This window comes from Cyanistes caeruleus, chromosome 23, assembly GCF_971803275.1.
Source record: "Cyanistes caeruleus chromosome 23, bCyaCae1.hap1.1, whole genome shotgun sequence".
Taxonomy (NCBI): Eukaryota; Metazoa; Chordata; class Aves; order Passeriformes; family Paridae; genus Cyanistes; species Cyanistes caeruleus.
Window position 1 is genome coordinate 4310925 of NC_141723.1, and position 14705 is coordinate 4325629.

At 46.6% G+C, this 14705-nt stretch overlaps 1 long non-coding RNA gene across 1 annotated transcript; it reads left to right on the forward strand.

Moving 5' to 3' along the window:
• The first annotated feature begins 220 nt into the window (after positions 1-220).
• LOC147649481 (uncharacterized) lies at positions 221-14286 on the forward strand. The gene is made up of 3 exons (XR_015278863.1): positions 221-336; positions 868-1022; positions 14129-14286. It is a non-coding gene; the product is annotated as an uncharacterized LOC147649481 (long non-coding RNA).
• Positions 14287-14705: the final 419 nt, after the last annotated feature.

Consider the following 14705-nt stretch of genomic DNA (forward strand, 5'->3'; position numbering starts at 1 on the left):
TTCTGTGATTCCATGAGATCAGACCCCCGGGGCTGTGTCCTCCTAAACACCTGCAGGGACTCTCCCTTTTCCTAAATCAAACTGCAGGCACAGAATAAAATCTCCCTTTTCACCCTTGATGTGCAGGTGCTTCACAACAAACACCACAAATCCAGGAAAAATGGGAAAGAATAAGAAAAGTAAAAGAAGAACAATATTTGACAAGTTTTTATTATTTTAGAGCCTGGCTGATGATTGGATTGGATGATTTTAAAGTTCTTTTCCAACCTGAATGATCCCATGAAGTTTGCTGGATGCTGCATAAGGTTAAAGGAGAATTTCACTCAGGAGCAGAAGGTACAGAAGTTTTGTCATCTTCATTCCTACTTTTATTCGACTCTAAATCTGTGAGGAGGAAAACTGTGTTTTATCATGGGTGGGAAAAACAAAAAAAAACAAAAAAAACCCCAAGCCCAGCCTTTTCCAATGCTTTTATTTCTGGTAGTTTGGGGATATTTAGGAGTGGCAGAGGTTCCTATTGCATATAGAAAGGTTTTATTGCTTCCCCTTCAGTGAAACTCAGTTGTGTCTGTCCCCTCAATTTCCCTTTTCGCTACTGGGACGAGGAAATGAAGAGAAAGGAAGGAAACACCACAAAAAGCAGCGCTCATTTCCATTTGTCTGCCACTCAGAACCTGCACAGGTGTTCTGGGGGAGAGGGGAAACCAAAATGTATCTGCAGATGAGGAGCTGGGAGGGGATTGCCTGTGCCACCCTCTGCCCGTGGTTTTGTCTCTGCAGCTCCGCAGCTCTTGCAGAGACTTGTCCCAAAAAACTCACATACCACAGCCAGACCTGCCAGGACGCTGCTTTTTTTTTTTTTTCCAGTTTTCCAGGGGATTTCAGGAGCGTGGGGAGCTGCAGGAATGCCGTGCTGGAATCCCAGATCCCAGGGAGAATTTCCCTACACAATGGGTTGCATTTAAAGAGGTTTGCTCCAAACGCAGCGCGGTGGCCGAGTCCAATTTCCAATGTGAAGCGAGGTGTGATTTTTAATTTAGTTTTTTATGAATTCTTATTTTCCCACCCCCCCACCCCCTAATCCCATCATCATTATTCTGCTCTGAACCCCTCTGGCAAAGGCTGGTGCTGGTTGGAAATGCAGCTTGGATGGGAGAAAGGTTGACCTGGGCTCTGGTGGCACAATGACAGGACTCCCAAAATCCTTTAAATCCATTCCCTCCTCCCCTTTAAATCATTCCCTGCTCTGAGGCTGCTTTTTTTCAATTAGCTGGGAATATCCCTGTCTTGTCCTAGCTGCAGGATGATGGGTGTGGTTTCCACAGTGGAGAATTTGGATGGATTTTGCTTCTGTCTGAGGGTTGCTGTGGTGGGGCACAGAAACACCATCCCCTTCTGGGGTGCTGGTGGTGCCTTTGGGGTGGGAATGTGGGATCCCACCCCTCTGGTGTTCCCACAGGGTCGTGCTGGCTCTCCTTTATCCCATGGACACGCTGAGGTTGGTCAAGCTGGAACTTTCCCCCGGCTCTAGGTTCTCATTTCTGTAAAGGAAAGTTAATATCTTGGGTTTTTCCTTTTGGGATCGCCGGGAAGCGAAGGCATCAAACGAGCAGGACCTGGTGGGCTCCGAAGGCATCCTGGAGGAATTAGCTATGGCTGGCATTCAATCCAACAACTGAGGCTTGCCTGCTTTATTGATCTCCCCTTCTCGTGCTCGTGCACGCACAATGGGCCCCATTATGGGCACCACGTGCAAACCCCAGAGAAGGGCAGATGTTTCCCACCCAAAAAATTCATTCCTCTCCAGCTGGGACAGAGAGAGGCCTCTTCCCTGGGCCTCCAAGGCACAGAGGAGCACGTTTCTGGGGGTTTGTGCACTTTTGGCTCTTGGGGAGCAGTGGAGAATTCCCTCCCTGCGTGGTTTGCTCACGTTCCCAGCAGGAATAAAAGCTGGGATGGTGGAGGAGAGCGGCTGCTCTCAGCTGGAGCGTGCTGAGGGCTCTGGGCACGGCCACACCTGGACTTTGGGAGTGTTTTTTTCCATCAGAATAATTTCCTGATTGTTTGTGTTGATGCTTCTTGGATAAAAACGCTCTTGGAGGGGATGGGATTGATGTGCAAGGGTTTAAAGAGGGATCTCTGGGTCTAAAAAGGGAATTCTAGGTCTAAAAAGGCATCTCTAAATCTAAAAGGGGATTTCTAAGCCTAAGAGGGGATCTCTAGGTCTGAATCTCTGGGTCTAAAAGGGATCTCTAGTCTAAAACAGAATCTCTGGCTCTAAAAAGGGATCTTTAGGTCTGAAAGGGCATCTCTGGGTCTAAAAATGAAATATCCAGATCTAAAAAGTGGATCACTAGGTCTTAAAAGGGTTTTCTCCTGGGATCCAGGATGTCCACACCCCAAAGGTGGCAGGGGAGGCAGTGGGAAAACCAAACTCTTGTTGTCACCAGCTCAGCCCAGAGGAGGTGTCCTGCCATGGGCAGCTCCACTCGTCCTGCCAAAGACACATTCCAAGAAAATCAGGGCACAGGAAAAACACAGGCACTCCCCACACTGGGTACAAATTGGGCTAGCAGGGTGATAATGGGTGTTTAACTCAGGAAAAGGTGCTGGAGGGAGATCTCTTGGAAAAAAAAGGCAAATTCTGGTCTTTTCCAGCTGTGTGAAATGGGATCATGTTCTCCTGCAATGAAGTGGAAGCAGGGAACACTTCATCTCTAAATATTGAGCCACTAAAATATTGATAAAGGGATGATTTTCATTTAAGCTGAAAAAACATTGTTTTGGGAAAAAAACCCACAATTTATTGAGTGTTTCAACCCAAGATGGAGCATTCCTGAATTGGAGGTGTGCTTCCTATCCTTTTCCAAATTAAATGCTCCAATTTTCCATTTGGAAATGGGTTTTCACTCCCATTTTTGTATGGCATGAATACTTTTTTTTTAAAGTCAAAATAGAAATTAAGTTCTCTGGATTTTAGTTGGAGCTGTGGAGGAAATGTTTTGAGTGGGAACAGAGAGGATCTTTGGGCATTTCAACATTTTGAGCCCTCGTTCTTCTTAATTTTCCAAAATCCACCTCAAAATGTGGGAAAAACAGAAATCCAGGAGAGATTCCAGCTTACAAGGAGCAGCTCAGTGTGAAGGTCAGATCTCCATGTTCTTGCACAGCACGTGCCAGAATATTTCACTGCTGGGACAGAAAGTCTGTATTTAAGTAGCAATAACTCACATGAGGAATTGACAGATTGGAATGCACCTGGTTCAGGCTGTTAGTCGCTAATATCATTCCCAGTTTTCCCTGCTGAAAGGCAGCTGGGATGGTTTATGGGATGTCCAGCCTTTCTTAGGGCTGTTTTACTTAAATATGCCCCCACATTAAACTCGTGGGGTGGGATCCCTCGAGGGACAAATAAATTTAGGAGCGTGGTGGAGAGGCCTCCGCATTTCCCACGTGGCTGTGCCAAACTTGTCCCTTTAAGGACACCCCAAAAAACCCAGAAATCCCCAAAAATCACTGGTTGCTTCTAAAAATCGAGGCCAAGCTCCTGAGCTGGCAATATTGTTTAAAAACAAGGGGGGCTCGATTAGATGGGAATTATTTTAACACTTCGGAAGGCTGCCAAGTCATTTCCTTCTCCTTTATTGATTTTTTCCGTTGCCAGTAAATATATCTGCAGCAGCAGGATGAAAGGAGAGGGGGGGAAAAGCAAAGTGTTAAAAAGGAGACTGAAACAAGATATGTCCCCTGAACCTCTGGGAAGGAGGAGGACATTTTAAGACAGAAGGAAGCAGGGGATTCATGGAGGCATTTCACGGGGTTAGACGTGGTAGCAGACAGCCCAATATTATTTTGCTTGCCTGATCCTTTACTTAGATTGGCTCCTGTTTCTTCCCCTCATTGTGCAGTCCCTGTGTGAGCTGCTCTCCGTGCAAAGACATTCCACCTACATTCCTTTGCCACCGGGTGAGAGGAGGGGGGAGTGCAATTATGTGGGCTAGCGAGACACAAAAGGCTCTGCTCCACAGCTCAAGCTCATAAACTTCACTTAACTTTCCCCCTCAAAAAATATTAAAAACCCCTCCAAAAACCAACCAAACAAAAAAAAAACACCAAAGACTCTGGTTTGTTCCTCTCCTACCAGCCTGCAAGTGAAGGCTTTGGAGCTGTAACTATCCCACCTATAAATATTTGCCTGCCCAGCACTCTGTAGATCACCAAGGAGTAAATAGGTTTTAATTTCTTGGCAGCATCCACGCTTCTTTCTGGCATTTCTTTCACCTGCATCTTCTCTGTGCTGGTGACAGAGTCCCTGGATGGTTTGTGTTGGGAAGGACTAAAAGATCCTCTAATTCCAGCCCCTGCCATGGGCAAGGACACCTTCCACTGGAAAGGGTGAGGTAGGAACAGACTGAAAAGTTCCTTGGATAAAAAGGCCATAGGTGAATAATTTTCCAGGGATATTTATGTCATAACGTTTATTGGGATCTAATGGGGGCCATTATGGCATTTATCCAAGAAGTTTCCAGGCTACAGGTGTGACCCTGCTTTTCATGTCACCTATAAATCCTGGGAATGTCCCACCACAGGCACCACTAGAAGGGATCTGGCTCTCAGAGGAGACATGGAGCTGTCTCTAAAATCACTGGGAGACTCACAAACCCAGCAGTGATGAAATCCCCCAGCTGAGCAAGCTGGAGTGTGGAACAAACTGTTTAGAAGTCCACATAAACTGGACCTTTTCCAGGTGAACATCCTCAGGGCTGTGAGCAGGGCAGGGTTTTGTTATTCCACTCGTGAGCACTGAACTTCATTAGCTGGGCTCTCTCCATGTGCAGGGCTTTAGAAATGCTGCTGCCCTGCTTTCCCTATTGATTTCTGTGCCCCTGCACTCCTTCTTCCCATTTTGTCTAATAAGCAAATTTCATTACCTGACTTCACAATTTTTCCTCTGGGCCATTAGAATTGCTTGACTGTATTCCTGGCAGAGCCCTTAATTAGAGATGGATCAGAACTGATGTCATTAAGCTGATCCATTAACCACACTCTTCCTGTGACTCCAAATGCAGGTGGCTCACAGAAAATGTGACCTGGATCCAAATGGCCACTGAGTTCGCTGTGTCAAGCCCCAAACCTCCTCAGGCAGCCAAAGATGGAGAAGAAAAGTCAAATTAAACCTTCCAGAGATTCTGCCTCAGTTGTCCTAACACAGGAAACCTCTCTGGGATTTTCCTGCAACCAAAGCATTTGCGATGTGTAAATGATTTCATTTCTTACTGCACCTTTTGGAAGGCTGGGTCCTTGTTTCAACACAGTAAAAATGTTATCATTTTCCTCTAGTCACATAAAAATCTCCTGAGACACAGAATTTCTTCTTTAGGCACCCATGAGATCCCTCTGGAAGCCAGTCCAATTTTTGTATTTCCCTATAAACCCCAATTAGGTTGGAATCCATAGGCTGAGAGAGACAGTTTGGCTTTCTGCTGCCTTGTCCAGCAGCCTGGGCACTTGCTGAAATAAATTACAGCTCTTTTTAGAGCTGGACGTGGCCAGAGGTGGACACAGAGGAGCTGAACACGATGATCTCAAAAGAGATGCTCTGAATTAAGCAGGAGGTTGCTAAGCCACGAGACTGCTGCAGTCTCCAACAAAAGTTACAGCGCTCAGTCCTTGCACAGAATGGGGTTTTCTGAGAGAAAAAAAAGTCTGCAAGGACATAATCTGAGCTGGTTATGGCTGGAAAAATTCCTGCAGTCATCCAGGATTTCATCTTGTACCTCTTACAGCATCCACAAGAAAACCAAGCTAAACCAAACAGCCTCCCTTGCCCCAAAATCTGGAGTCTGGAGACTGAACTCTGCCTGGTTCTGGTGATTGTGTTTATTTATATGGACATTAAAATAAAAACAGTGTTTCATTTTCCCTGTTCTTCATGGACTGTCCCAGTTTTTCCCCAAGGATGGCTCAGCACATATCTCACATCATCCACCTTGAGGGCTGAGACTGGACAGGCTTTAAGGTCCCTTCCAACCCAAACCATTCCAGGATTTTATGATCTTTCTAGAAAGTTTACCCACCTCTCCATCAGCCAGAGAGGGTTAATTTGCCCTTTCCCTGGACCTAGCAGGGCAGCACCTGCTACCAGGGTGGGGTGTTCCCTCACACAGCTTGTCAGAGGCAAATTATTATTATTATTATTATTATTATTATTATTATTATTATTATTATTATTATTATTATTTGGTGAAATTACAGGTTCCTTTGTCTGTGTCCTACCCCACAACCTTCAATCGAGCCTCGCTGGTCTCTCAGCCCTCGCTTTCCCTGTTTGCAGAAACCTGAACTCTGTGTTTGAATTGGCCTGCAGGATGTGTTTGAGGAGGGACAGAGACTCAACAAAAATGGGAGGCTCTCATCCCCCCAAAAAAGAAGTGTAATTTGCCTTTAAAGGCTCTTAAACAGCAAACACATTCTGTCTGATCCTCCTTAATAAAGTATCCCAGCAGTGCTACAGTGCCCTTTTTTGAGGTCTGTGCAGTCTCATTAAATTTGATGTGTCACAGAGGGCTTGGACATGTGAAAGAGAGGCTGCAGGAACCAGGATTGAAGTTTGCCAGATTTGCTAAGGAAAAATGATTCATTATGGCTTTTCAAAATGGACACCCTTCAGGCTTCCCGCTCCATTGATTGTGAGAGCAGGGAAGAGGGAGCGAAGGGGCCACCGCGGCCTGCAGATTTAACCCTTATTAACAGCTGCTTAAATTAAGGATTCGGTTTGATCTGCAGAGATGTGCTCACGCTCGTGTGCTCCGAGTAAAGAAAAGAAAGGTTATTAAAGATTTAAGGGCTGGACGGTGTGGTTGGAAACTCCGGGCTGGCTCTGCTGGGAGGAGGGTGGAGGCTCCAGGGTGTGCTCAGGTGTCCTCCTGCAGACTCTTCAGGGTCTTCCTGCACCACAACAGATGCTCAGAGCAGCATCCTGCATCCCAGTGCCTCGGGAAAGGGACAGGAGGTGCTGGGAGGTGTTTTTGGGCCATCCTTGTGGCATTTGTGGGGCAATCTCCTCCTCTTCTCTATGCAGAAAGATTTCCTGGAGATCTGGTTTCATGGATTTGTGCCTTGTGAGGGGCAGCAGGTGATGGCTCCAAGGCACAAGGCACTGTTGATGCTTTAGGTTTGTGTGTTGGAGCTTGAGTTCTTGCCCAGCTGATGTGGAGCATTCCCTTCAGGGAATTTAAGATCCTGACCTCTTAAATGACCAGTTCCTTAAGAGCTGGACCTTGTGGGTCCCTTCTGATGCCTTCATTTTTAGCTTTCACATTTTCCAGGCTCTGCACTGGTAGCTAACTCTGAACTCCACACAAAGTGTCAGCCAGTTCTCCTCACAGCTCAGGCACACACAACAATCCTTCCCCAGCCCCACAGCCAAGGGCAGCGCTGCAGCTCCAGCCCCAAAAAGCACAAGCAGCAGGGAATTGAGGAGAGCAATCTGGGAGGATGGGACTGCATCACCTGCAGCTGCAATTGCACAATTCACCCCGAGATGGAAATGGACCAGAACTGATCCAAGTGTGAAACTCCTGAGCCGGGGCCCATCTTGGGTGGAGCCAGGGCCGGGCTCTTGCAGTGGCCAAGGTGATCCTTGGAAGGGCTTTTAATAAATCCCTGCTTTATTCCTTTAACTCTGGCCAGTCCCTGCTCCAGGAGCCTCCCCAGGCATCACTTCCAGCTCAGAATATTCTGTGATCTGGGAATAAATGTAAATCCTGAAAAAAACTTCTCAGGTACCTTTCTTGTGCTTTGCTGGGAGCAGAGGCAGAGCAGGGGGGGTTCTCTCTGAACCTTTTCTGGCTTGGTGGTGGGTGAGGAGAAGGGAGGGTTGGAAAGGTGGTGCAGGGATGGTACCAGCACAGAGTGATGCTATTTTGGAATATAACAGAGGTTAGGAGGGACAAAAAGTGTGGTGTCCAGAGCTTGTGAGCTTAGCTGGGTGCTGTCCTGGCTCAGGGACTCCAGGCAGCAGCAGGAATCAGGGAATTTAGGATTCTCACACTGCCCTTGTGACAGGAGCAGTGATACAGACAGGATGGAAGGCATGGAAAGGTGTTAATCCTGGGCAAGAGGCTGCAAAAATGAGCTCTTGAGCAACAGGCTCCTCACACATTGCATCCCCTTCCTCTCCCTCCTCTCTCTCCAAGAGCCTGCAGCCTAAAATTCACAATACAGCCACATTTCAAGTCGGGACACCAGAGGGAAAAACAAAAAGAAAGGCAGGAAAACTGATCTGGGGGATCCATGTCTATTCCTTAGGATAGAAACAAAAAGGAGCCAACCCACCATGGGGGATTTCTTGATGCTGCAAAGAATTCTTCTGATTTGTGGCATCTGAGTGAGGGGCCCAAAAAGAAAAAAAAAAAAACCCACATTTGTGCTTTTAAAAAGGTGGTAAATCACTCCCTGAATGTTCACCATTTACATTTTAAGTGAAATAGGATGTCAAACCATTTTGCTTTATGTTTATTTTCAAATACTGTACGCTTTACTGTCCACTTTCTCCAGTGCCTGTGCCATTTAAATCATATTGTATATAGCCCAGAATGCAGGGGAATATAAATCTCCCAGGGTGTGTGTATACACCAATTATTCTTGAGAAATGCAGCCAGCCAGAGTTCACAGTACCTGAGATACATGAATACAGTGGTCATGATATTTCTTGGCATTTTTTGGGGAGGGATTCTTATCCAGTGTAGATTTAAGGGTAAGTCCACCAGGTTTGGTGATGTGACACAATGTAAAAAACGCGTGTAAAGTGAGATCTTTTAAGTTTAGGGAGCAAATTTCAGCTGTAGGCACATAGAGATGCTGCGTGATAAATAAAGTCTCTCAACTGCATATTTAAACAAAGCATTAAAGCCTTCACACTTCCTGTTGGAGAAGTATTTTATTCCTTCCCCTTTATTTATACAGCGTGGCAGCAAGAGCAGGAATAAATTTCATCAGCTTCTCACTGCCTCATCGCCAGCGGAGACGCACAGGAACAAGATGAAACATTGTTCAAATAAAATGTAAATTTAACTCGCATGCCTTGTCCAGTAAAACACTGCGGGACTTGGCGAGGGCGAGCGCCACGGGAGGGATGGCGCTGGGTGTGGGCCAGCACTCAGTGAGGTCCTGGGGGTATCAGGATCCAGGATTTGGGCTCGGGATGCAGCCTTTGGGCTCGGCTCCATCCCTGGCTCCATCCTGGGAGCAGGCACAGCCATTCCCTGGCTGCTGGTGCTGGCAAAGTTTGGTTTCTCTTGGAGCTGTGCCTCGTTTTTGCTTCCCTCAGCCTTTAACAAGGTGAGAGTTCCCACTAGGGCTGCTTGGGAAGTGCTCTGTGCTGTCCCATCTCTGGCCTTTCCAGAGCTTGTGTCTCTGCAGCTGTTCCTCGAAGGTTTTCTTTTCTCCCCACAGTTTGGATATTTTGTGGGTGTAAATCCTGCTGTGCCTTTGGTGGCGTGGGTGACACAGGACTGAGGGGTGCTCAGTGTGACCTCCCTGCTCTGCAGGAACCCCCAGCCACGCTGCTGGTGGAGAAAAGACAGGATCTGTGCCCAGTTTGTGCTTTCTGGACAGAGGAACTTGCTGTTATTCTCAGGAAAAATATTTCCCTAACAGCAGCGTAATGAGAGGTTTGATTGCCTCGAAAAGAGAGACAGGGGGGAAAATCCATGTGGATTGACATCACCAGAGCTGTGTAAATGATCAGGTGAGGGGCAGGGCCCTGCCTGCAGAACAGCACTGGAGCCATCCCTGTCCTCCACGAGCCCAGGTAAATCGGAGCCATCGGGAATTTGATTTGCAGTTATTGCTCTGCCTTAATTTGTACCCGTCTGCCTCGCAGTGGAGCTGGAAACGCAGCTCAGAGGCAGTGCTGGATCTTCCCTGAGCCACCCTCCTGGTTAATTAAAAGATATTCTCCCCTATAGCTCCTAGCCCAAATCCCATTTACCAGGCTTTCTCATGGGCAAAGAAAGGCTGAAATTCAAGCTGCAAGGGCTAAATAGATCCACATTGTGCTGTGGAAAAAGAAAAAACCCAGCCCACATCCCAATTCAGTTAGCTGCTTAAAACGCTGCCTTGCTTATTGCCATTGTTAGAAAACCTCATAAATCATGAGATTACTTTCTCAGGCTCTGTCCTAGGAGCTGTCCTGAGGGTGGAGAGATTTAGGCAGAGCAGGAAATCGGGATGTTGGCTGAGAACACGTTCAAATCAGTGGCCAGGAGTAAATCCCCCAGCCCCAGAGACCCCCAAGGCCAGACCTTACACACCAGGGATTTGCACAGGCTGAGGATTGTGGAGCCTCCAAAGCATTTTAGGGAGCTTGCAAGGCTCTGCTGCTTTGTGTCTTATATTTATTGTGGCTGAAGAGGCTTTGCAGTCACCCAAATCTCAGGATGCTGCTGAAATTTGGACATATTACATTATTCTGCCTTATATTTTCTAAAGGATATTCCTCAGCTTTTTAGCATCCTGAGGTCTGGCAGCTCTTGGGATTGAAACTGAAAAGATTTCAGTCTTGGATTCGGTGCCTCTGTTGTACTTCCAAAATCCCCGTGATTGAGGAGCTCTCCTGAACAATTGTACAGGTGCACATGGTGAAGGAAATGGTGGGCTGACATTCCAGCCCAATTTATGCTTGTGTTAGAGGTGATATTTTGATAAACAGCTGATGGCATAAGATGTATCCCCACTAGGATAAATCCTGAAGCCCTTCCTCTAAAAATCTCTTTCTTTACAGAAACCAGTTTTTGTTCAGAGCATTCCTGTTGGTTTAATCCATTACATTCTACAGGCACCGAGTTTGACCCAATATCCCCATTTTTCTATAGAGATGAGCTGCCCCTGCCCTTTCCCAGCAGTGGGACAGGACTGCCAGGGCGGTTTCTCCTGGAGACACTGGCGTGACAGTGGGAGAGCTCTTTGCCAGCCCTGTGACCTGTTGGGTGGCTGGGGTGAGCCTTTTCATCTCCTCCTCTCTGCTTTCATCTGGCTGGCAGAGGCTTTGAGGATGAAACAGGCTCTGTGTGTGTGTGCAGTGCTGAGCACCACGGGGTCCTGCCCCACGCTGGGGCTGAGCTCGGAGCCCACGGGGCTGGGAATGAATCCGGGATGGATCCAGCCCTTCCCCTCCTGACAGCAGCACAGCACCTGGGCCTAAATTTAGCTCCAGACCTGCCACACTCTTCAAGTCAAACTGGGACAGCCCTGATCCGGGGTGAGCAGATAGGAGCAGTTCAGAGATAAAATATTCCAGGTCTTTCTCATTACAATTCTCCTCATGCAAGATTATCTTTGATTTTTTTTTCCATAGCTCCTCCACGCTGGCAGCCAGAGGCTTTGTTTAAAACACATCCATCATTATCACTGTAATGTATTATTATTATTATTATAACTTATTCACTCATATAGCATTTTTCTCACAACAACCCAAGAATCAAAGTGGTTTACACTCTTGCTGTCTGAAAGCAATCTGAAAGGAGAAATTAAGGGCGGGGGGGAGTGTTAAAAATACCTAAATAAATCTGTGAAACTGGTTTCAGGTTCACAGTGAAAACTCCTAAGGTCTAAGTAGGAAGGCAGAAAAATAATGGTGAGGAGCTGTGGGTAGCTGGGAAAGAAATTTTGTTGTGTAACAAGATATGAAAGAGAATTTAGAAGAGACTTTGCCTCGTCTCTGCCTTGAAGGATGTTCTCCAGGTAGCTGTGTGTGATACACAATAGCTCAGCTCTGAAGCAGGAATCCAGAGCTTGCTTCAGCACGGGGACATCTGGGAGTTCAGGTGGAGATTCATGGCATAATTAATAAGGATGGAGGCTAATGCAGAATTCCAGTGATACTCACATTTTAGGTTCTGCAGGTCTGGGCTTTCTTTGCAGTTTTATTTAAAAAAAACAACATAAAACCACAAAACCAAAGAAAAACCCAACCCCACAACCCCAAAACTAAATGACAAATAAATGTGAAGAAGGGACTTGGTTCTGTGAGGGGCTAGCTGTGAAAGAGGGGAGGTGAAACCCAAATGAAACCCTAATTATGCCCTTCCAAAGACTAAAACCACCTCAAATCTGCCACACTCCAACAAAACACAGCCAAAGACCCTGAAAAGGTTGTGTGACATCTTGATTTTAGAGCTACCCAGACTGGAGAACCCTGAAGCCTTCAATAATTCATTGTTTTCTCCTCCTGATTTCCTTTCCCTGCTCCAAACGTGCCCCATGTATTTCTCACTCAAGGTTTAGCTCAAGGTGATTCTGTTTGTGCAGCTTTTCCATGCAGCCTCTTCCCTTTTTAATTTTAATGCAGCATTTTGAGTTTGTCTCCTGCAAACCTCGCTGTCTGCTTTGTGGAGTAGCAGGAAGGCAGGAAAAGATATGACTAAGGAAGATTATGATATCATTCTGGTTAAGTGCAAATGCATTTTAAAAAATGCTTTGGCTTCTTACCAAGAGGAAGTGACAGATGATCTTTGGCAATTTTATTAATGCATCTTTTCTGTGTTGTTCTGCATATCCCCATTAGTTTCTAGAAGCAGACAAGGACCAGTATTAATTTTCTAAATCTTTGCTGTCTTCTCTCAAAAATCCTTGTATAGATACGGAAAACTCCATCCCAGATATGAATTTTTTTTTTTTTCCCTTTATGTATATATGTGAAATCCTTATTTGAATATCTGCCCACCGGTTATTTTATATCATCATTTGCATAGTTCAGCTTCCTCCTGACTCCTCAGCAAGATTTAAATAGAACAGCCACCATCCCAGCGTGTATTAACAGGTCTGGGAGTTCACCTGCGTGTTTTCAGAGAGCTGTCACGTTCTCAACTGGAAAATAGGGAAAAGAGCCACAGTGGCCAAGAATTTCCTGAGCAACTTCCTAAGTGATGCTGACAGCCAAGGAGCAGCTCCTCTGTCACCACCACCTCTCTGATGCCACCCCTTAGGGTGACCCCCAAGGTGACCAGGAGTGGCTGCTCTGGAAAATCTCTTTATTTGGATACTTTCTTGCTCCAAACCAAGAGTTTTATCCTTCTTTTCTGCCCTGACTTCCTTCCACCACATATCCAGAGCCTTTTCCAGTGGGATTATTTAATTCTAAAATGGAAATATGGTTATAAAATCAGGTGTCCATCTGTCCAGGGCTGCAGAATGAGCCCAAGTGTCCCGTTCTGAAGGCCACGTGGTGTTTTTGCCACAGGAACAGACAAGGAGCTAATTACAGTATCAGGGAAATGCTGAGAGAGACGAGTCAAATACAAAATATTCAATTCATTTAATATTCCTGATGAATAGGCAAATTACTCTAATCACATTAGTTATTCTATTCATTTATTAGCTAAGAGTGATTAGTAGTGAATAGCTGTAAGAGGATCTTCCAGGTGCAAAAATTAGGCATCTATAGTTTCATGATGTTTATTTTCAGCGGAAGATAATTGTCTCTTTAGCTCCTCTCAGACACACACACACACTGCCACACACAGACCCACTCCCTTTTGTCCAGGCACGAGGGAAAAGGTAGGAAAAAAACCCCACACAGGTGTGGAGAGATAAGGCCAATTCCCTGCAGAATTTAACAGGATTTATTTCAAAACAGTTGGGAAGAGATTTCTCCAAGATTACGCCGAGTTAATGCGGAGGGATTTGGATGGCGGTTCCCACGGAGCACTCGGATAATGCCATTTTAAGCACCAGGCTCTGCTTTCTTCATGCTTGATTTGATTGTGCTGGAGAGTGGGAGCTTGGCTGGGTGTGCAGCACAAATGGAGCCCTGACTGGTGTGACAGTGGCACTGCCACCCCGCTCTCTGCAGGCCCCACATTCCTCCTGGCTGTGTTCCCCACGGGATAAAGGTGGAATCAGAGGCTGCTTTGGGTTGGAAGAGATGGGAAAGTCCATCTAATTCCATAGCTCCAGCCTGGCCTTGGGCACTTCCAGGGATCCAGGGGCAGCCCCAGCTTCTCTGGGTACCCTGTGCCAGGGCCTGCCCACCCTCCCAGCCAGGAATTCCTTCCCAACATCTCACCTAAACCTGTGGTGATTCATTTGCAAATAATACACAAGTCCCTAACTTTTCCTTTTCCAGATGACTCCAAAACATGAGGAAAAGAAAACTGGCTGGAATTCTGCCTGGAATCATTTATAGGAATCTAACAAAATATAAGGAAAACTCGTCAGGGTGTTTACCCAGCTCTTCCTGGGATGGGAAATTGAGGACCAGCAGACACGTCCAGTGGGGGACAGGTAACAAAAAAACAGGTTTGAGTCGGAAAGGACCTTAAAGAACATTCTGCTCCACCCCCTGCCATGGGCAGGGACACTTTCCACTGCCCCAGATTGCTCCAAACCCCATCCAAGCTGTCCTTGGACACTGCCATGGACAGGGCAGCTCCCCTGGGGAGGGTTTGAGTGAGGGCAGGTGAAAGGGAATCCCAGCATCCTTAAACTTTGGCTCTGGTGCTGCCTCACCCCTCACTTCACACCTTGTGGCTTGATGAATCCCGCCAGGGCTCTGCACCAGTTTGTCTGCAGGCACTAAAGTGCAGGATGGAGAGCTGGGATTGCAAGGCAGGCATTTCCCTGATTTCCCTGAGTGGGAAATCGATGGGCAGCAGCATTTGGAGAGCAAATTGACAGCAGTATTTACTCCTCCATCGCACGCG